A 24,064-nucleotide genomic window follows, 5' to 3' on the forward strand; every position below is an offset into this window, starting at 1 on the left:
AGAGAATGATTAAATTCCTTTTAATTGCTTTTTTGATTTCAAGTTCTCAATTTATAAGAAAGAAATAATATCTCAAGTTTGATTTCTCTTTCAATTCAATTCTTTTATTTTATTTTCAATTTAAGTCTTGCTTTGCATATTGATTCCTCTTTTGTGATAGATTAAATCATTTTTTATGATTAAATGGCAAATTTATTAATTAATTAAATATGCTAAGATATTTAATAAATTAAATAGGATAATTGATCAAAATGATTTTCTTGGAATGATTTAATTAATTAAATAAATATTTAATTAATATAGAATAATTCACTTGCCATGTGACATTTGATGATTGAAGAATTAATTAATTGTGTACTCGAAGTTGATTAAATTGTCTTTGGTTAGGACCTTGGTGATGTTGTCAAAATTAGGGGCCCATGATTTAGGTGACCAATTTTAGGGTATTACAACACTTTGTGATCTTCTAAGGAGCCTCTTGAAACTTATGCATATAAATCTTCTTGGTTCACCGTAGGCTACTCCATATGTTGACAAATGCTATTTACTATCAATTTGATATTCACTATGCATCTAGTCACTTTTTCTTTGTTATTTTACCACTTTCCTTGACAATGAATCATAAGTATACTATCCTTTACTTATTGTGGCAGCTTTTGAAGTTCTTTATTGGTCTTGGAGGATATCTTTTGTGTTGACATATCCTGAAGAAGGATTGTTGTAAGACCTTTGAAGACCCTGTCTAGGACTATCAATGAATGGTTTGAACTATTAATGAGTACCAACTTCTTTACCTTTATGAAATAAAGGTTGTCTTTATCGCATTGTTGAATTTTATTGGACTGTCCTATATGATTTGTCATTGCTCATTTGATATATCCTTAAAATATTTGGTGACTGTTCTAACTATCCTATGAAGGCTTCTTTACAACACTCTTTTCTATTACTCCTTGTTGTAACAATCATTTGGAAGGCAATAAATTTTGTTAACAAAGTCATGTGTGTACTTACTATGATCTTCATGAACTGCTATCTCTTATCATTGTCATTCTCTATTACTGTGTCTGGTTAGAGATCACATACACTATCTTGTAGGTATAATGGACCCTCTAGTAATCATTACATGATAATAGTGATGATGTGGGTAGTTTTTATGATAATGATTGATTAGTGCCATTTGTACTCTGAGTGTCTTATCTTTTCTCATTGTTTGAGACTAAGGATTTTTGGCAATATTTTTTCTTTGTATTTTTTCATGCTTAGAGTGTCCCTATGTATGGCCTGTTCTTGTTCTTTATTTCTTGTTCATTCACTGTCCTAAGATTCGATAGATCATGACAGTCTTGTCAACTAATTTTTCTATATTGAGATCATATTAGCACTATCTGGCCTTTTAATATGTCTATATGTTTTCATTGGACATAGACGCGTTATTTACAACAGTGAGCTTGAAAGTTCACTATTATGAATGATGGGCCCTTGTTCAATGAAGACATATTTACATATTAGCATGTCAAGATCAACCCTTGTGGGAGCCTCATTTTAGACCACATGCGTGAATGTTGAATATGATAAATTAATGCACTATGTACCTGTACCTGCACAGTGAACAAACAAGTTAGCAAAATAAATGCATCTTATAGGCTCATGATTAGATGCCTCAATGATTGATACTTTTCAGCTTCTCTTGCATGCATCTGATATCTGCTTGATCACTATGGTATATGTGATGCATTATATTCTATTCAATAGAACATATAAGGTCTCATAGCCGGAGCTCTAACCCTTTTCTCTCATCATTTGCAGGTTTGTTTGAAGATCGATAGCAAGAGAAGATGACAACTTTGAAGACCCCCTGAAGACTCATCATTAGACAATGATGGCTATGTTACCCTTATCTATTCTCCTCTTTTTTACTCTGCTATATAATACATTTCATATGTTATATGTTGGTTCAGCTACTCCCATAGCTTGTGTGGGACTTTTAAACACTTTTATTCTTCAAAGAATTAAATGACACTACTTTTTTTAATCTTTTATGTACTTTCATAATGAAATGGAAAAGAACTACAATACTATGCATTATCTTAAAATTTTATGTTATGATCTTGCATAATAAATCTGAATTTTACTAAAATTTTCATTTCAAGTATGATCAAATAACAATGAATACTGTGTCTTTCATCATTAATAACAATCGCTTCTCCAACTCTACCAATTTGAGTTGTGTGCAAAAATTGGTAACAAGCAATATCATAGTTTGACTTGCTATGGAAAATACCTTCTACTTATCAATAAAATAATTATTTAATTATTTATATTTAAAAATTTTCTCTTTTTCACATTAATTAAATTATTTTTATTATGTATTTAATTCCTTAACTTATTTTCTTTTATTTATATTATTTAAATAATTTTTTAATCAAATTTTTTTGTCTGGCCCATAACTAGGTGAGGCCACAATCAAGGGAATAGAGAACAAATATGAACACTTAGCATGAATGCCGCTAGCATCAATGGTGAGAATCAAATTTGTGAACATGTTGGATCAGTGAAAGCCCAAGACTATGATCACAATGGCCCAATAGATGTTTTCACCTTATTGGCCACAACCCCACTGCCACCACTTAAACCATCACATTATGGAATGAACCTCATTAATTAAATAATTAAATAATTAAATAATTATTTAATAAATTTTTCAATCTTTCTTCCCATGCACATTAATTAAATATTTATTCAATTATTTAATATATTCATTTTCCTTAAATTATTGTAGTTCAAAAATTTAGCTAATTATTCATCCACAATAAAACAAATTGACTTAATTTATGTAATTATTTTTTTTCTAAAAATAAATAAAATAATTACTTTTATGTAATTTTTTTTTTTAAATTGACTTAATTTATGAAATTATTTTTTTCTAACAATAAATAAAATAATTATTCATTTCTTGGGAGCCCAGGGATCTACGACTAACATGTCTCCAGTGTGGGATTTCGTTGTCTCTCCCTTGGCTTTTCCATCAACTACTCCTATGGAGTTGGTGTCCCTTCCTATGGAATTGAATTGATTGTGGTGGAAAAGTCTAGGGTTTGGGTGACTTTGTAGCTTCCTTCCTCTTCATCTATGGTTGTCAAGCTGGAAGAGTCTCCTATTGAGGTGGAGACATCCTTTGTGGGAAGAGATGGTTGCTCCCATTCTGAGGCTTTGTTGTTGGGTAGCGGATGCTTTGGAGTTGGGTTGCTTATAGTTTTGCTTCTCGTTTAGGTGGATCCTTTCTTTTCTTCCCCTATTGAGGTGGGGGTTGATTCTGTGGAGGTGGAAATGGTCTTCACCTATGAGGGACCTGTTCTTTTGTGTGGACCCTTTGTTATCTCCTTGCTTGTTCCTTGTTGAGTGTTTCTTCTGCTCCTCTTGCCCATTCTCATGGATCTCTATTTGAGGTGGTTTTCTCTCCTATGGAGGTGGAGAGGCTACATGGGTTTTGTGTTGAGAGAGGGCAGCCTGGGAAATTGGTTTGCTCTCCTTCTTGTCTTATTGAGGTGGAGAGATGGTGCGAGGGAGTTTTTAGGTTGTTGCTATTTGTGTTACTAGTTGAGAGAGCCTGTAAATATCCTCATAGAATTATTTGTAGAAGGTTGTAGGTGCCTTTTCAAAACCCTTTTTTCCAGAATGTGCCTTTAGGACGAGTTGTTGTTGTCTGGGCCTTGACTAGTTGTGGGAGCCTTGTAAAATTCACTATCATAGGTTGTGGGAGACTTGTAAAACCCACTCTTATGGTCAAGGGAGCCTGCAGAAACCCTATGTTTTTTGTTCCTCTCAGGGACAGGTTGGATGCTGACAGTTTTCAAGGGCCTAGTTTGGCCAATGATTGTTTTTTGTTAGGTTCAGGCTTTGTTGTTTTTCTAGCCTAGAGATTCTGTTACAGGTTATGGGAGCCTAAGAAAACCCTTTATGTTGGCTGAGGGTGCCTGATAAAACCCTCATTCTCTATTTTTTGAGGTCTATTGCTTGCTAACTTAGACCCTCTACTCTAGCAAGCCTAGTTTGTAATGTTTTACACTTGATGTTTGGCTAGTGTTTGGTTGATTGTGGCTACTTTGATTTTCTATTTATGTTTTTTTGCAGCCTTTGGATTTTGGGATCTGGATACTCATAAGTCCAAAAGGTTTTAGGTCCTTTCTAAAACATGTTGTTCATTGCCTGGTAGTCTAGTTCATTATTTGATGGCAACTCTCTGATTGTAAGGGTTTCAGGGCCGCTTCAAAACCTATTTTATCCTAATAAAAAATAAAAAATAAAATTAATATTTTATTTATTATTCTATCTTTAACATTATGCACATAAATTAAATAATTTTAACTCTTTAATTTTACTAGTTATTCTTCATGGAGCTCCACTTCATTAGTTTCACTCATAGTCACTCCCCATTGACTCTTCAATTAATTCAATATTCTAATCCATTCATTCACTCAACTCATCCTCTCAACTCGTTCATTGAATCATACTCCTAAATTTAACCTTCATGTCCTCTCAATAATTCTCATCAATTAATTCTACATTTTGATCTCAAATATTGATTGATATCAAGTAGGGTCTATAAATACACGCTCCATCTACATCAATCATCCTCCAAAATCTTTCAAGTTTTGAAAATTATAATAGATTCAAAGTGATTATTTTGCAATTTAGTTTGTGCTAATAAAGAGAGCAACCCACATATCCATATTTCAAAAACTATTTTTAAATCAATGGAGCTAGGCAAGATTTATGTGTGAAGGTATTTAAATTTTCTTTTATTATTTTGATTTCATACATTTATCTTATGTTTCATTGAGTGGTTGATTGATTGAAATGGATTTCATTGTTATTCCTATTTTCATAATTCACAATTTTGTTCATCTACACTATCTGTTGCCAATGTAATATAGGAGTTTATTTTGGGCAACATGAAAAATAATTTTGATAGGAATTATGATAAAAAAGTAATATTTTTAAAATAATATATTTTTAAAAGATAAATTTAATTTAATGTTTTAAAATTTAATATTTAACTTTCAAATAATATTAAAATCAAACATCTAATTTATTTATTTATTTAGACATGTTCAGGATTTGGGTATAGCACCCCCTATAAGCTGCAGTGCATCGAGTAAAATTTTTAACGTGACCGGTGATGCTGGCGTAACACTGTTGGCAATTGACACTCATCTGGTGGATATTGATGCTTGATTATTGGTTTAATGGTTGTCATTGATGGCAACTCTTCATGGAATTCTATATGGTAGCTATAGATCTTGATAACCAGAAGTGGATGTGAACCGATAACCAATTAACTGGTATTCAGGTTGAGCAGAGCAGTTTTGGTCAAGAATCTTTCCAGTGATTGTGGTGTTATGAATCATGCATGGGATGATCGGGCCAATGTAGAGACATCATTTTATCATCTTTTTGGTGATCCGCTTTTATTTTTGGTAATCTTGTCAAGCCAACTCATGACTACACATTACACTAAAAGTTGACTTGATAATTGTCTATTTTGTGATTATGGATATATAAGATCGACGCAAAAGGCCTTTTTGATGTGTTGGGACTCATTAAAATTGAGTCAAGTTTAGAGACCTATTTCAAAATTTTGCTCTGCATGTCAGAAAAGTACCTAAACAAGTCAGTTTGAATGGCCTAGTTAGAGAGGGGGTAAATGAAGCCAGTTGATTTTCAAAGGGTAAGGCTTGGGATTCATGTCCTACACCTTTCATTTGGCCTATTCAATGATGTGAAACTTTCAAAATTCAATTTGGATAAGTTTATGAGGTACCCATTTTGAGGGGTGAGCCGGAAGTGCATTTTAGGCACAAATGCAGATTTTATTGAGTAGCTTACTTTGAGCGATTAAATCTTTTGCTTTGTTGGTTGTCATGGATAAATTCAATGTGGATTCAATTCTATGCATAAATGTGAGTCAGTCTGCAAAATTTTAAGTCTTGACGAATCCATTTGCTCAATTTTTGAAGCCAAATCCATTTGCAGCTTGTGTGTTTTGGCAAGTCCCTGTTTCGATAGCTAGTCGGAGCCCTGTATTGCACAAGTGTAAAAGTTGCCTCAGTAAGCGTCATGCCATAATGTTTGTTCCGAGCTAATTTCAGTATAAATGATGAGCTACGTTTCAAATTTCAAGCCTTTATCAATCCGTTTGATCGGTTTTCAAAAGGGTTCATTTAGCCATAGTTTTCAGTTATCCACACTTCCATTGTTATATCAGTTAATGTAGCCATTTTTGTGAGTGCACCATTTGCATCCTTTCAGTCTTGTGATCAAATTCAGATTTCCAAGTTTTAATATGTACTTTAAGGTACCTATGTTCCGAATTTGAGGACCTACGGAGGTCATTTAATATTTTTGAGAAAGGCGTCATGTGTTGCCAGGACATTGACTTCATCAGGTTTGCAGTGTCGACAAAGCCAGTTTGTCATTTTCACCGATTAATATCTCTTCGCTCGGGACTTGTCTTAAGAAACCATTTTGTAGGTTTCCTGCTTGCATATCAGAGTACATGCTTGTCAGATGGCAAGCTCCAGAAAGGTGTTTTGACAGGTTTGAAAATTATGTCTTCGCGATTAAATGTGAAAATGTGGCGTAATTGCTTGAAGGTTGCAAAATTCAGTCTGATGATTCGAAAAAGATGCCGATCATTTCAAGAGGTATGTTTGAGGTCCATGAAGCATTCCAGGGGTCAGTTGCATGAAAATGAAATTTTTTTTTAGTCGGACCCACATTGGGGCCTGACCTGGCTCGACTGCAATTCCCCAGTTGGACAGTGAGAGAGCAGAGAAAGTTCAAAATCAAGTGCAAATTGGTAAGTGGAAAATGTGAGAAGAAATTTAAGTTTCCAAACAAATGAAGACCAAATCCATTATGTCTTGAGGTGATTAAAATGCCACAAAATGACTTCAACTGTGAGAATAAGATAAGAGCTGGAGGATTCATTGTTGTTTTCAAGGGAATTCTTCCAGACTGAAAAAATGATTGCAGTCAAGCATATTTATCCCAAAGCGAGACAAGGAATTAAATCTTCAGCCAAATTTAATTGGCAGGTGTGGACCAAATCCAACGTTTGCCAACATCTTGTCATCTTGTGTGGCGTGAGATGGGTAGCGTGGCATGAAGGGAGGCATAGAAACCTTCAAGCAAATGCACAGATAGCATTGAAACTAAGTGTGTGTGCTTCAAAGAGGTTGCTAAATATTATTGTTCCAATGATCGAGGAAGAAGAAAAGATGTGACATGGGTCTGATTTTAACAACATATATGACACGATAGATTGCCAAAGTGAACAAGAAATGGAGGGAGGATTTGACGAACTTGGTGCTTCACTCATGGTGTCTCATGATGGCAATTTTTATGCTGATGAAGAATCAATACATGTGAGAGTGATGCAAGTTGGCTGCATGTTATCCAAGAGATTAATATAAATGTTGTTGATTATGAATACTTTCTTTTCGGGGATCAAGTTTCCCCAACTATGGATGACAGTTGTGTGACAGAGCTAGAGTATTTGTGTCCATCCAACCTACAAGAGATAATGATGTTGAACAACAGCATATAAGACAAAATGAAGATCAATAGGTTTTCAACCTGGTAATGTTCCAGAACTTCAGATTTTTCAATCTGATTTGCTAGAAGAAGATCTTTGTGCAAATCAATGATGTGATGTGCCATAGTTTTCATTTGCAATGGGAGTTGGAAGGATTTTATTTTTGCTTCACTTCATGTGAAAAGGGCTATAGAAGCTTTCAGAGAAAATGTAAACAGTCCAAAACCCCCACATGTGATGCTCAGTCAGCAGCTATACGCAGCTCAAGAAACTCATAAGCAAATCTAACGTGCAGCAGGTCAATGTGGAAATGGGGTTTGGAGTGTTGCAGAATGGACCTCCAGGAAAAATGTGGTCTCTCATCCTCCCCCACTAAAAGCTTACAAACCAGTGGTCTACTACCATTTTCTCCTGCATTGAAATTAAAACATGATTTAGCAAATGTCCTTGGCAAGCATCAAACCCAGACCTCCCTAGCTGGACGTGGTGATGAGGAAGAGACTGCAGAAAGTTTTAAATGTTTCCATTTGCAATCAATTTCCTCTCCCATGTGACTGGTGAAAAAGGGGAATTTTGAAATCAAATGCAAATTGCAAGTATAGTGTGGTGTTACAAGCTCCAGCAATGTGGTTAAATAGCAACATCCATTCTTCCCCTATGCGTGGTATGTTGGAAGGTGCAGAGGATGTCAGCGTGGTGTTTGGGGGAGTGAAATTCACATCCAAAGCATTCAGCAAATAGCAGATGCAAATCAATACCACATCCTCCCTCTTTGCTGAAGTTTGGTGAATATTCCACAAAAACCGCCATTAAAGTTGCAGAGAAGCTTCAAACATGCAGCTCCAGGCATAAGCCTTAATCCCACATGCACTGGGAAGTGGTTCTTTTTTGTATTTAAATGTAAATCCTTACTAATGTAATATGTATAAGCCATAAAGGCTTTTGATGGACGGTGCCTATGGGTGCCCAAGGTGGGCCCACGCACAGGTGCAGATCTTGAGGCAATGGAGGAGGTGACTGAGCGGTGACCAGGTAGACCCCACGTAGGCACACTTCCCAAGGCAAACAGGCGAATTTTGTAGAGAAAGGTCGGCTTAACCAGTGAACAGGTCCGAGATGATCCGACGAAGCGTGTGATTTCGCGGGCCGAAGATGCATGCCAGTTAAGCCTTGGGAAATGGTGAAACACAAAATGGCGAAAAGGGCAAAAATGCAGCATGGTAAAGGTCGAGCAAGTTCGATGGAGATCAATGGCTCACACTGCTTCACGAAGGAAAGGTGCACGCAAGATAGAGGTCATGAAATGGTGAAAACTAGGTGGCGCACAAGTGGCAGGTCCCGATGAGGTGGTGATGATGTGGCGATGACGTGGCCGACATGCAAGCAGACACGTGGCAGAGTGACGAGGTGTCATCCGAGGTGGCACCCAGTTGACCCCATCGACCAATCTGGCCCCACCATGTGGCAAGGTGTCAGAGCACAATCAGAGTAAAAATCAAAATTAAAATTAGTTTATGATATAGTTATGACTAGATTGAATAAATGAAAAATTTAAATGATGTGCACAAATGGGGAATTAATTCGCCCAGGGCTCATTTTTTGGGCAAAATATAAAGTGTTGTATGTTTTTGGAAAGCTCTCGGAATGAAGAATATGACTATGGAGTTAGTTTTGGCGAAGATCAAATATTTCAAGAGCAGTTTCCATGGGAGTAAAATTCAATTAGAGAGAAGATATTTGAAAATTTCAGTTGCAGATTTGATTTTCTTCCCTCCTCTTTTTATTCTCAACTCTTCTCATTTGTAAGGGTTCCAGAATTCTATGAGAAGGACTCTAGTCTTCATGGCTTCCATCTTCTGAATTTCTTGACCCAAAGGTGTAAAGTTCTATGAATCTGTTCAAGGTATAGAGGCTGCAATGCAGGATGACAGATTGATTTCTAGTTGCAGGTCTTACTTGTGTCAAGCATGAGTAATTTCCCATGATATTGTCTCTGTGTATGCATTTAATTGTTATGAATTGAATCCTCAAGGAGGCTTATAATTTGTCATCTCAAGGAGATTGTATGATTGTTTGTAGGTATTCTTCAATGAAGAGATAAAATTCTATAATCAATCATAAACAATGGAATGTGTCCCAGATTTGATAATTTTATGAATGGATTGAGTAATGCATTAGTACAAGGTATTAGTGCAAGGATATGTTGTAAGGAAAACCAATTTGCAGCTGTGATTAACATTTTGTAGTTCTGTGTGTGTGACTCTGTTGCCCAATGAACAAGGCACTGGTCTTTGACAGATTTGGGGATGGTTTCAGATCAACATTTTAATAGACAAATCTATTTCCCTTTATGTGTAGGGGTGTGCTCTTTTCATTCCAAGCTCTATTTTCATTTATGATTTATATAGATCTAGCCAATCTGTAATGTGTTTCTAGATTTGGTGAGCTTGTGAAATGATCTATCTGCTTAGTGTTGATGCAGTTATGTGTTTGTAATTGTTGTATTCAAAGTATCAAAGGGTGTCCCCCCCTAGGTCTAGCAGAACCTGAAGTGCAGGAGGATCAATTAGGGTCCTATGTTATGTTGTCCAAGCCCTGATGTGTTTCATAGACTGAAATTGGCCATTTCATAGAAGGATTGCGGGTATACTTGGGTTATCACTTTTGGTGAACAACAAAAATGGCGACTCTACTGGGGAATAAATGTATTCAAATGCTTGATTGATATGGTTAGAAGTTTAATGTATTCTTTGTCCTGTCAATTTCATATCCAGTTAGTTAGTCCATGGTATATGTACAGAGTTGAAAGTGGTTTTATGGTGAAGAGAATAGTCCTTGTTCTGGATCTACAGAATGATATGTGTATCATATCATATTTTATGAAGGAGTAACAGTGAATGCATTGTTGAAAGTTGTAAGAAGTTCTTTTAGGTGTATGCAAATTTTTCCCCAAATCCTTATTTAGGTTGCGACTCTGTGGTTCATACTAGTGTTAAATAGCTTGGAAGAGAATTGGTCGCAACGAGATTGAAGGAGACAATAAAGAACTTGAATGTGTGTCGAATGGTGTTCTGCTATTCAAAATATCCTCTATGCAAGAGGTGGCGACTTTGATGTAAAAGACAGTGCTAAAGTGTGAAGTAAATCTCCAGATCTATAAGTCTTACAACTGCAAATCTCCAGGTATTTTTAGAGGGTTTAAATGCAAGACATCTCTTCTGAAAGTTTGAATGTATAATGTAGTTTTCCCATTTAGTGAACAACATTAGTTTAGAGGGAAAGAGAGAATCTCAAAATTGATTTGCATATCTATGTTGCTAAAATATTCAGTGTATGTTATCCTCCGTAGTATGCAAATGTGGAAGAATTTTATGTCAAGCAATGTTAAGGAATAGATTTGAATAAGGATATGTGCTTGAGGTTTTTTATTCCAGATTGTATAATCATTTGTGGGAGTAGGAAATAATGAGCAGTGAAGTTTTTCAACCTTGTGTATTTCCACATAGAGCCATGCCTGGTGAAGTGTCAACACCGTATAATAGGAGAAGTTTCATCATGAACCATTATGCTGCTCTAAATTTTAGAGATATTCTGGGTTACCCAAATCCCATACCCACAGAAATTAGAAAGTATTTGCCCATATTCAGTGGGAAGAAATCAAAATCAGCATGTCAACATGTTAAAGACTTTCAGATTTGATAGGAGAGTTTGAAATTTGCCAAGAAGATGTATGCATGAAATTGTTTATTCAGTCACTAAAAGAGGATGCAAGAGATTGGTTCTCTTTTTTGCCAGTGAATTCTATTACCTCATGGGAAGAATTGGTTTCAGATTTCATGGATCAATTCGATGAGAAGGTGAGTGATTCCGACTTGCTAAAAGAATTCACTTATATACAAATCAGGGAAGAGGAATGGGTACCAACATTTAATATTAGATTTTCACAAGCTTTGTCCAAAATTTCCAGAAAGTATAAACTTGATGATAAAGTATGTCTGGATGTTTACATGAGTGCATTTGATGAGAAGATGGGTTTCCTATTGAGAAACAAAGAACCCAAAACCTTGTATGAAGCTTTTAGCACAGCTAGGGACATGGAAAATAATTTGAAATTTGGGATAGCTAAGAGGTTTGTGTTTGCTGTGGTTTCTTATCAAAGCACCTTCAATGGTGAAATACCATGTGAGACTCAGCAAATCATTCCGTGTCCAAGTGCATTGAGCTTTGCAGTTCTAGATAGTTTTGTTGATGCATGTGTTTCAGATTTGAATGAGAGTCAAGAACCTTTGCTATTAATGTCGGTTGTCTCTCACAGTAGTAATGGAATGATTAGTGGGAAGTGTTGTGAAAATGTTGATACAGAGGTAGATATATACAAGGGATATGTACCATTTGATTTGTATGCCGGTTATGCTGATTATATGACTGCCAGTTACCAAGTGAATAATGCATCTCTCCAGGATAATATTAATGAAAATAATGATGGTGATGACCATCAATCTTTACATGTTGCTGATGTATTTGATGTTGAAATACCAAATACAGAGGGATTACTAAGTGTTGCTGTTTGTGCAAGTGAAAATGTGCCATATGATGAAAATCAGAATTGTTTAGTGCAAACAATACTTGATCCTCACTTAGATATTGATAATGTTAATTGTGCTGAGGATGAAGTAAATGTATTTTCAGATTTTACTTCAGATTTTACTTCTTGTAATCATGTTGATGATCTTTCTATTTTGAAAGTTATGCACAAAGTAAATTCAGAAAATTATGATGGTATGAGTGATTGCAATGAAGATATAGCACACATGGATGGAGAAAATTTTACGGAATCTCAAATGGAACAACAAAGTGCAATGCAAGTCCAGAAGATTTTAGAGCTTAAGAAAGCTCTTGAAGTTGTTGACAAGAAGGTTCAAATGTTGGAGAACCTTCAAGCTGTTAATGAAGACCTTCTACAATATGGTGAAGAGGATTCTTCGGAAAAGGATTCTGAACTGAATGTTTGTATACTTGATGAACAACATGTTGATCTAACAGATGGTTTTATGACAGAAAATTTTAGTGAATGTGCTGAAAGTTCACTTGATCAAGTAAATTGCAGCGATGTTCATTTTCATTCCTTGGCTGATGACGAGTGTTCTATTAGTGAAGAAGATCAATTGTTGCAAGATAAGTATGACCATCTTGATTTTCAGAATGATGGTCATAGGATAAAATCTTATGAATGCGAAACATGGAACACTGAGGATTGTTCCAGCCAAGTGTCAATTTCTTCTTTGCCTGATGAAGATGATTATGACGATCGGATGGATGGTGTCTTTAGGAATTTTACTAATGCTTTATTCAATGCTGATATAGATACAGACCAGCCACTTCAGTGTCATAATGTTCATAAGGGGATTCTTCATTTTGTTTCTAACCCTTTATATGAAGAAATAGCTGATCAGCTAGATGTTGTAAATGATGAACCAGTCCATAATATTGATGAAATTTCGAACAACAATAGCATGGGTTGTAAAAAATTACTTCATGATGAAGGTAAAAGGCATGGGTTATGTGATGATCATTCAAAACCACAAATGAAAGTGTTTCAGGTGGATGTAAGCTTGAAAGAGAAAGAGTTAGCTGAGGATTTGCTTTAGCTAGAGGTATGCATTCTTTTCCATAAATGGGATGTTGAGAATGTAGAGGTTTTCAGTTTGATAAGCAATGATAGTATGAGGTGTGATCAGCGTAGTGAAATGTCACATCCAGATTGTAACATGTATGTTCCTTGTTTGCATCAGTTGATTAGTAATGCCCCTCATTCTATAAGTTTAAATGATAATAAAGCATGTACTGATAGGAATTGCAATGTTGAAAATGAATGTTTTACTTTTGAAGTTCAGCATGATGATGTCCTTGAAAATGATAGAGTTGAGTGGGATAGTGAAATGTATGGCAACTCGTGGGAAGGCCTCTATTGTGATTTGTCTCGTGATTTTACTTGTGTTGAAGTAGTGTGTGATTACAAACTTCAAAATTAGACAAAAGGTAAGCACACCAACTATTACAGTAATGAGACAAAAGAAGCTGATTATAATGATTATGTTTAGTTGTTACTGGAAGGTGCCTTTGTTTGGATCATGGTATCAAGAGATGAGAATAAGATTTTTGATAGAGGTAAATGCTAAGATTGTTTGAGCAAGTTATAATCAGTTTTAAGTATGTTTGTATATATTGTATAGTTGCTTTGCTTCAGCTGTGTGGTTTTCAATAAAGTGCCCTGCTATTTGGGTAGAATAAGGATGCCCTGTTTTTGAAATGAGATGAGAAGAGAAGAATGATCCGTTTTTGAGTGGTCTGCTTAACCAACGATATCTGGATTCTTGTGTTGATCTTGCAATCAACCATCCCCAGTCAGAGCTACTGTTGGGACTCATTAAAATTGAGTCAATTTTAGAGGCCTATTTCAAAATTTTGCTTTGCATGTCAGAAAAGTACCTGAATAAGTCAGTTTGAATGGCCTAGTTAGAGAGGGGGTAAATGAAGCCAGTTGATTTTCAAAGGGTAAGGCTCGGGATTCATGTCCTACACCTTTCATTTGGCCTATTCAGTGATGTGAAACTTTCAAAATTTAATTTGGATAAGTTTATGAGGTACCCATTTTGAGGGGTGAGCCGGAAGTGCATTTTAGGCACAAATGCACATTTTATTGAGTAGCTTACTTTGAGCGATTACATCTTTTTCCCTGTTGATCTTCATGGATAAATTAAATGTGGATTCAATTCTATGCATAAATGTGAGTCAATCTGCAAAATTTCAAGTCTTGACGAATCCATTTGCTTAGTTTTTGAAGCCAAATTCGTTTGCAGTTTGTGTGTTTTGGCAAGTCCCTATTTCGACAGCTAGTCAGAGCCCTATTTTGTACAAGTGTAAAAGTTGCCTCAGTAAGCGTCATGCCATAATTTTTGTTCTGGGATAATTTTAGTATAAATCATGAGCTACATTTCAAATTTCAAGCCTTTATCAATCTGTTTGATCGGTTTTCAAAAGGGTTAATTTAGCCATCATTTTCAGTTATCTACACTTCCATTGTTTTATCAGTTAATGTAGCCATTTTTGTGAGTGCACCATTTGCATCCTGTCAGTCTTGTGATCAAACTGATATTTCCAAGTTTTAATATGTACTTTAAGGTACCTATGTTCCAAATTTGAGGACCAACGGAGGTCGTTTGATATTTTTGAGAAAGGCGTCATGTCTTGCCAGGACATTGACTTCATCAGGTCCGCAGTGTCGACAAAGCCATTTTGTCATTTTCGCCGATTAATATCTCTTCGCTCGAGACTCGTCTTGAGAAACCATTTGGTAGATTTCATGCTTGCATATCAGAGTACACGCCTGTCAGATGGCAAGCTCCAGAAAGGTGTTTTGACAGGTTTGAAAATTATGTCTTCGCGATTAAATGCAAAAATGATGCCGATCATTTCTAGAGGTATGTTTGAGGTCCGTGAAGCATTCCAAGGGTCAGTTGCATGAAAACGAATTTTTTTTTTATTCAGACCCACTTTGGGGCCTGACCTGGCTCGACTGCAATTCGCCAGTTGGACAGTGAGAGAGTAGAGAAAGTTCAAAATCAAGTATAAATTGGTAAGTGGAAAATATAAGAAGACATTTAAGTTTCCAAACAAATGAAGACCAAATCCATTATGTCTTGAGGTAATTAAAATGCCACAAAATGACTTCAACTGTGAGAATAAGATAAGAGCTGGAGGATTCATTGTTGTTTTCAAGGGAATTCTTCCAGACTAAAAAAATGATTGCAGTCAAACATATTTATCCCAAAGCAAGACAAGGCATTAAATCTTCAGCCAAATTTAATTGGCGGGTGTGGACCAAATCCAACGTTTTCCAGCATCTTGTCATCCTGTGTGGCCTGAGATTGGTAGCGTGGCATGAAGGGAGGCATAGAAACCTTCAAGCAAATGCACAGACAACATTGAAACCAAGTGTGTGTGCTTCAAAGGGGTTGCTAAATATTATTGTTCCAATGATCGAGGAAGAAGAAAAGATGTGACATGGGTCTGATTTTAACAACATATATGACACAATAGATTGCCAAAGTGAACAAGAAATGGAGGGAGGATTTGACGAACTTGGTGCTTCACTCATTGTGTCTCATGATGGCAGTTTTTATGCTAATGAAGAATGCATCAGTACATGTGGGAGTGATGCAAGTTGGCTGCATGTTATCCAAGAGATTAATATAAATGCTGTTGATTATGAATACTTTCTTTTTGGGTATCAAGTTTCCCCAACTATGGATGGCAGTTGTGTGACAGAGCTAGAGAATTTGTGTCCGTCTAGCCTACAAGAGATAATGATGTTGAACAACAACATATAAGACAAAATGAAGATCAATAGGTTTTCAACTTGGTAATGTGCTAGAACTTCAAATTTTTCAATCTGATTTGCTGGAAGAAGATCTTTGTGCAAATCAATGATGTGATGTGGCATAGTTTTCATTTGCAATGGGAGTTGGAAGGATTTTATTTTTGCTTCACTTCATGTGAAAAGGGCTATAGAAGCTTTCAGAGCAAATGTAAACTGTCCAAAACCCCCACACGTGATGCTCAGTCAGTAGCTATATGCAGCTCAAGAAACTCATAAGCAAATCTAACATGCAGCAGGTCAATGTGGAAATGGGGTTTGGAGTGTTAAAGAATGGACCTCCAAGAAAAACGTGGTCTCTCATCCTCCCCCACTAAAAGCTTACAAACCAGTGGTCTACTGCCATTTTCTCCTACGTTGAAATTAAAACATGATTTAGCAAATGTCCTTGGCAAGCATCAAACCCAGACCTCCCTGGCTGGATGTGGTGATGAGGAAGAGACTGCAGAAATTTTTAAATGTTTCCATTTGCAATCAATTTCCTCTCCCACGTGACTAGTGAAAAAGGGGAATTTTGAAATCAAATGCAAATTGGAAGTATAGTGTGGTGTTACAAGCTCTAGCAGTGTGGTTAAAAAGCAACATCCACTCTTCCCCTATGCGTGGTATGTTGGAAGGTGTAGAGGATGTCAGCATGCTGTTTGGGGGAGTGAAATTAACATCCAAAGCATTCAGCAAATAGCAGATGCAAATCGATACCACATCCTCCCTCTTTGCTGAAGTTTGGTGAATATCCCACAAAAATCACCATTAAAGTTGCAGAGAAGCTTCAAACATGCAGCGCCAGGCATAAGCCTTAATCCCACATGCATTGGGAAGTGGTTCTTTTTTGTATTTAAATGTAAATCCTTACTAATATAATATGTCTAAGCCAGAAAGGCTTTTGATGGACGGTGCCTATGGGTGCCCAAGGTGGGACCAAGCATGGGTGCGGATCTCGAGGTGATGGAGGAGGTGACTGAGTGGCGACCAGGTGGACCCCACGTAGGCACGCTTCCTAAGGCAAACAGGTGAATTTTGTAGAGAAATGTGAGCTTAACCAGTGAGCAGGTCCGAGATGATCTGACGAAGCATGTGATTTCACGAGCCGAAGATGCATGCCAGTTAAGCCCTGCGAAATGGTGAAACATGAAATTTTGAAAAGGGCGAAAATGCAGCATGGTAAAGGTCGAGCAAGTTCGATGGAGATCAACAGCTCATGTTGCTTCGCGAAGGAAAGATGCACGTGAGATAGAGGTTGCGAAATGGTGAAAGCTAGGTGGCGCACAAGTGGCAGGTCCGGTCAACGGTCCAGCAGACGGGTCTCGATGAGGTGGCGATGATGTGGCGCAGAGGTGGTGATGACGTGGATGACAAGCAAGCGGACATGTGGCAGAGTGATGAGGTGTCATCCGAGGTGGTGCCTAGTGGACCCCATCGACCAATAAGGTCCCACCACATGGCAAGGTGTCAGAGCACAATCAAAGCAAAAATCAAAATTAAAATCAGTTTATGATATAGTTCTGACTATATTGAATAAATGAAAAATTTAAATGATGTGCACAAATGGGGAATTAATTCACCTAGGGCTCATTTTTTGGGCAAAATATAAAGTGTTGTATATTTTCGGAAAGCTCTTGGAATGAAGAATCCGATTATGGAGTTATTTTTGGCGAAGATCAGATATTTTGAGAGTAGTTTCCACAGGAGTAAAATTCAGTTAGAGAGAAGATATTTGAGAATTTCAGTTGCAGATTTCATTTTCTTCCCTCCTCTTTTTATTCTCAACTCTTCTCATTTGTAAGGGTTCCAGAATTCTGTGAGAAGGACTCTAGTCTTCATGGCTTCCATTTTCTGAATTTCTTGACCCAAATGTGTAAATTTCTATGAATCTGTTCAAGGTATAGAGGCTGCATTGTAGGATGACAGATTGATTTCTAGTTGCAGGTCTTACTTGTGTCAGGCATGAGTAATTTCCCATGATATTGTCTCTGTGTATGCATTTAATTGTTATGAATTGAATCCTCAAGGAGGCTTATAATTTGTCATCTCAAGGAGATTGTATGATTGTTTGTAGGCATTCTTCAATGAAGAGTTTGAATTCTATAATTAGTCATAAGCAATGGAATGTGTCCTAGATCTGATAATTTTATGAATGGATTGAGTAATGCATTAGTACAAGGTATTAGTGTAGGGATATGTTGTAAGGAAAACCAATTTGTAGCTGTGATTAACATTTTGTAGTTTTGTGTGTGTGACTCTATTGCCCAATGAACAAGGCACTAGTCTTTGACAGATTTGGGGATGGTTTCAGGTCAACATTTTAAAAGACAAATCTATTTCCCTTTATGTGTAGGGGTGTGTTCTTTTCATTCCAAGCTCTGTTTTCATTTATGATTTATAGAGATCTAGCCATTCTGTAATGTGTTTCTAGATTTGGTGAGCTTGTGAAATGATCTATCTGCTTAGTGTTGATGCAGTTATGTGTTTGTAATTGTTGTATTCAAAGCATCAAAGGGTGTCCCCCCCTAGGTCTAGCAGAACCTGAAGTGCAGGAGGATCAATTAGTGTCCTATGTTATGTTGTCCAAGCCTTGATGTGTTTCATAGACTGAAATTGGCCATTTCATAGAAGGATTGCAGGTATACTTGGGTTATCAGTTTTGGTGAACAACATGATGTATGGTATGAGGTATTTTGAGAGAGTAGTGATCGAGAATCCCTTTTGGCACAATTTCATATGCGCATTCTTGATCCGGTAGCTCACTGAGACAGAAAATAGAGTAGAGCTGCAGAACAGATATAGTGAAAGTTTTTCACGTAATCAGAACTCATCTAGGCATTGTTAGATGCTATTTTGGAGATCATTCATTGTAATTCATCACTATAGATGATTTTTAAGGGAGTGAGCCTTTCGGGGTTGTAGCCCTTATTGTAATTGAGTTGTAAGATCTAGGCAATGTGCTTGAATGTTAATGTATTCCCCTTCATGTAATATTGTTTTCCTACTGGCCATAGTTGAGTTATATTGTGGGTTCAAATCCCACTGTGTTTTTTCCGATTTGGGTTTCCATTGTGTTATGAGAATAGGTCTAGTTTATATCAAAATATTAAGATAAAATAATGGTCTAAATTTAAAATAAATAGTTTGCAAGACAGATCAAGAAAAAATTGTGTGTCCATTTTGAGTTTTAGATATAAATGTCGTGCAACTTGGTTTTTGCATCATTTTTCATTTAAATGACCATATGTTCTATTAATTCAATTGGTCATAAGCTAGTTGAAAACCTAATTATGAATAAAATAAAACTTAAACTATAACTTTTCATTATTTCTTAGTGACCATTCCATGATATTTTAATTATTGACCTATAATACACCATGTAGGTATCTTCTAACTATTGAACACACAACAAGACTGAGAGTGGGGGGGAGATGAATCAATCTAGATCACTAAAATGACTTTATTTATGACCTATTAAACTTCAAACCATGGATAACATATTACATTAATGAAATTATGAAAGCATAAAACACAATGAACTCATGGACACCAAATTTATATGGAAAACTTAAGAATGGGAAAACAACAGTTAAAATCACACTCACAATATGCATGTATAAATAATTATAATAATTAGGTCACAAACCAAGGAGCTCACTACAATGAATAGCACAATCTTTTGAATGTGCTACAATGCAGTAATGGAAGTTGGATCAAATTTTTAGAGAAGGTGATTTTTATGTTTATCACCTTGTGAATGATTGATTTAAAAAAATAAAATTGGAAGATAAACATAAAATGTTAAAAATTAAATTAAATTCATTTCTTAAAATATATTTATTCCAAAAAAAAAAAAATTATTTTTACAACAATGTTTCAAATTTATTTTTCACGTTGTCTAAACAAAACTCTAAGTTTACATTGACAATGGGGAGAATGTGATTATTATTTATCAATTTATTTATGATTACAATGTGTATTATTTTAGTTTCATTTATGATTTAAATCTTTGTGTCAACAATACATGTTAAGCAATTTTTTTGTTGTTGTAAGATTTTGATTATATTATAGGATAGGACCAAGTAGTTAAGCACCCTAATTTCACCTCTCAAAATTATATGTGGTACTTTTGAATCACACCATTTTTTTACAACAAATTACTTGACAAGGCCTCTTCTTATAATTAATTTGTTTCATGTCCACACCATCAAATATTATGCCATATTAGCATACATTTTTTTAACATATCTAAAAATTCTTTCCCAAAAGGATAATAGAGAGTTGTGCATTAATTCTTTTTTTTTAGCACATCAATGCAACATAATATGATTTATTGTTTTTAGTTATAAAGAATACCTTTCATTCAATTATAAGTATTTGTAGTCAGCACTAACAACTTTATAGCCAAATTTTGAAATGGAAAGAGTGAGAGGAGTGAGGGGAGCGCAAGTGGGAGGAGTGAGGGTTTCTGCAGGGGGATGCATTAAGGATGGCGAGGAAGGAGATAACATAGATGATGATGATGATGATACTCTTTCCCTATCCTCGGCCTTTTTCCATGGTTCCTATTCTACGGAAGATGTGTAGAGAAACGAGTGGCAGGATCTGTGAGAGATGCGGGTTCTCTTACTAAGGGAGTGGAAGATGAAGCTAATGAGGATGCGAGTGATCCCCACCCCCTTCTAGTAGCTTTCATGATCTTTGGTTTGATATTTTCCTTATGTAAGGCATAAAGAGGTTTGAAGATGTGCGAGAGCATGAGACAAAGTCTATGTATTTGCAGAGGAGGTCTGAGGGTCTAGATTTCAGGAGGGGAAGAAGCTATTGGTGTTGAAGAGGAGGTGGATGCTCTTGGAAATGTGGTTGAGGTGGGTCTAGGTTGCCTCCCTTCTTTTTACTTTGGTCATATTTTTGGGGGTGGGTACCCCTGTTTTTGTTATGCTTTATTCAAGATTTGGTTGTCCCCATTCTTCCAACTTTATCCCTCCTTATTTGCCTATCTTGAATTTGTCAATTGGAGGGATCTTGTCTGGGTTTCAATTTAGTGGGGTTTCCCCTTGACCCCTGTGTGAGCCTCAATGGGATCCATAGTCTAGTTCCTCTATTGTTTTTCATGCAGAGTTTTTCATTTCATGTCCTTACTTCTGAGGCACTTCTCAATGGCCCTATGGAGGTGGTCTCTTCCTATTGGTATGTCTTCAAAGAGGAATTATTTTACCCTTTCTGTTGACTTGGTGTTGTTCTCTCATACTGAGATGGAGATTTCCTGGATGGGTTGGTTTGTTTTTCTGTATCGACATCTTTGGTCTTCTTTGGATAGTCCTATTGAGGTGGAGCTATCTTCTCTTGAGGTGGAGATGATTTTTGTTGAAGAAGATGGGAGGTGTTTCTTGGTGGGGTTGAATGGTGTTTGGTTGGTTCAACTTGAGGCCTATTTCCCTTTAGTTCCCATTGAGGTGGATCTCCTTCATATAGAGGTGGTAAGGAGTTATGCTAGTTGGGTGCTGAATTCTAGTTGAATTATCTTTGTTGGGTTCAACTTTTTGGTTTTGGGAGCCAAATCAAAACCCAATATAAAAGGTTTGGGGATCCTTTCAAAACTTTTTGGTTCCAAATTGTTTCTTTATGCTTATCATCAAGAATCTGGTGGTTGTGGTTTTGGGATCATTGCTCAAATTCAATGATTAGGTTATGGGTGCTTGGAAAAACCCTTGGTATCTGACGAATTTTAAAGGAGCCTTGATTAAACCCTTATATGTTGTTGTTTTGAAATCTCTTGGTGTTGTTGAGCTTTTTGGAGGATGGCTCTGTCCTCCCTTTTTCAACTAGGTCTTCAAAGATTTTTTGTTTAGGCTGAGGGTGGTCTACTAGTAGTATTTGCTGATTTTTGTTGCAGCATTATTTTGTGGGTTCTAGATGTGTTCAAGATTCAAAGGTTTTAGGTCCCTTCAAAACTTGTTGTATGGAGTTTCAGGTACCCTCAAAACCTATTTTTCCTTGATCTTGAAAACAACTTTAAAGTCACAACTACTAATAGTATACTATTATTCTCCATTTTGTAAACTTATGTTTCTTCTCTTTAAAAGTGTAAACTACTGCCTCTGTGCTGCAATGGAAGAGAACAATAAAAAGTTTGAGATAAAGACAACAATATGAGGTTCCAGATTTAGGAAACCTCCTACACTTTAAGCTTATAAAAGCTTGGGCAGGCGAACCCTTTTGAGACTATATTCTTACAAAAATAGCAAAAGATTTACAAAAAACTAGTGTAAATTCCTGTAAACGTTTCCTTTCTGACTGGTACAACTAAAACATAAATGGAAAGTTGAATTTATCTTTTGAAAAGGATCACAAAATGCACCCAAAAACAAATAGGTAAACTAGTGCCTTATCTGGGCAATAGAGTCATCTACAGCAGACTGCAACCTAACAAGTGAAACTAGTACACAAATCACAAATTCCTGATCTATTAACTCCAAATATGCCTGACATATACAGAGTCCTAATCTGCATCAGACTTCATCATCAAATCCACACCAAGAGTACTGATATCAATGACTTTGTTCGAAGTATTTAATATTTTCCTCCTTAAGAAAAAGACTCAGGACAACTTCATTAGATGCCTAACAAATCATTCAAATAAGCAATCCTTGATTACTCAAATGGAACTAACACCAATACAATGACATAGAGATAATACAAATTTGAGTTTAAATTCTTTGGACTGTATATTTCATTCCTCTGTTAGAAGCTTACAAGTACTTCATTTTTTACTCAAAAATTGCTAAGGACATGGCCTGTATTAATTTTGCCAGAGTTCAACTACAAAATTTGTGTCCCTTTTATAGGTAGCCTTGGTATCCTTTTATATAAATTCAAGATGCAACATGCTTCGAACTACCTAGAAGAAAACCCTTACCCTAACTATCATTTACTCCAAAAGTTACACTACTGTGTCATTGCAGTTGAGAGAGAAACCTAATATTCTTTCTGGGATGTGTGCTTCATTAATTCACTGGGCATGGCTGAAAGGGTAGATTCCTATTACCCAAAATTGGTTACAATGACCGGCAACTTCATAATGTCGGTGTATTATCTTGTGCCAGAGCATTGATGAGTTCCACCTAAGAAAACACACAATAGCACACCATTATGTTCTCTGTGAATCTCCCTGGATACGTCTCACCAACTTTTCACTTCGAACAATATCTGATGGCATTCACACATCTCTGCCATTGATCTTTTGAATATTTTAAAATTTGGCACCAACAGATGAGGAAAGCCATCTTTCTAAGCACCTTTCCTTTAGTCACCATGTCATGACAGTTAAAGCTCAAACATATTTCCATTGTGGTATAACGATAGCCATCTGATCATGGAAAACTAGCACACCCTTTAACTTTCCAGAGTAACTCACTCCAAACAGGCCCCACCACTTGATCTCTGATCCATTAAAAATTTAACCGCTACCACTAGTAGTCCACCGTAACTGCTCACCTTAACCATTGGCATTAACCACTGTTAGGGTCCGCTGCTAGTGGTTTGTCGCCATGTCGCAAGGAATAACCATCACGCACCTTTGTGCTGCGATATAGCGACAATCGTCGATCTGCATCGGACCTGCCCCGTCATTAACCATTCTAACCTTCAAAGTGGACCCCTTATCTATTTCACTCATCTATAGACCCTTGCCATGTGTCACCTCTAGATTTCCTTTGGATCCACCTACTCACCACTTGGACCTACCATTGGACTTGGCCCTGCCTTGGTTCTTCTTCCATGCTCTGCCATGTGGCATATCCTGATTCGCTCCGAGGTCCCTGTCCTACCACCTCAGCATAGCCTCGACTCACCTCTGGAATGAAGGTCTTCCTTGTCTTATCTCTATTGTTGATCCATGATGGATATTCATCATGCATCTTCAAACTGCGGATCAGCGACCACCGTCGATCTCCCTCGGACTTGCTTGCTCTTTATTTCCTCCGGATTGCTCTTTCTACGAGTCCCACCGCTTAGTCGCCAAATCGTGCTACTTAGCCATCGAGAAT

This window comes from Cryptomeria japonica, chromosome 3 (genome assembly GCF_030272615.1).
Source record: "Cryptomeria japonica chromosome 3, Sugi_1.0, whole genome shotgun sequence".
Lineage (NCBI taxonomy): Eukaryota > Viridiplantae > Streptophyta > Pinopsida > Cupressales > Cupressaceae > Cryptomeria > Cryptomeria japonica.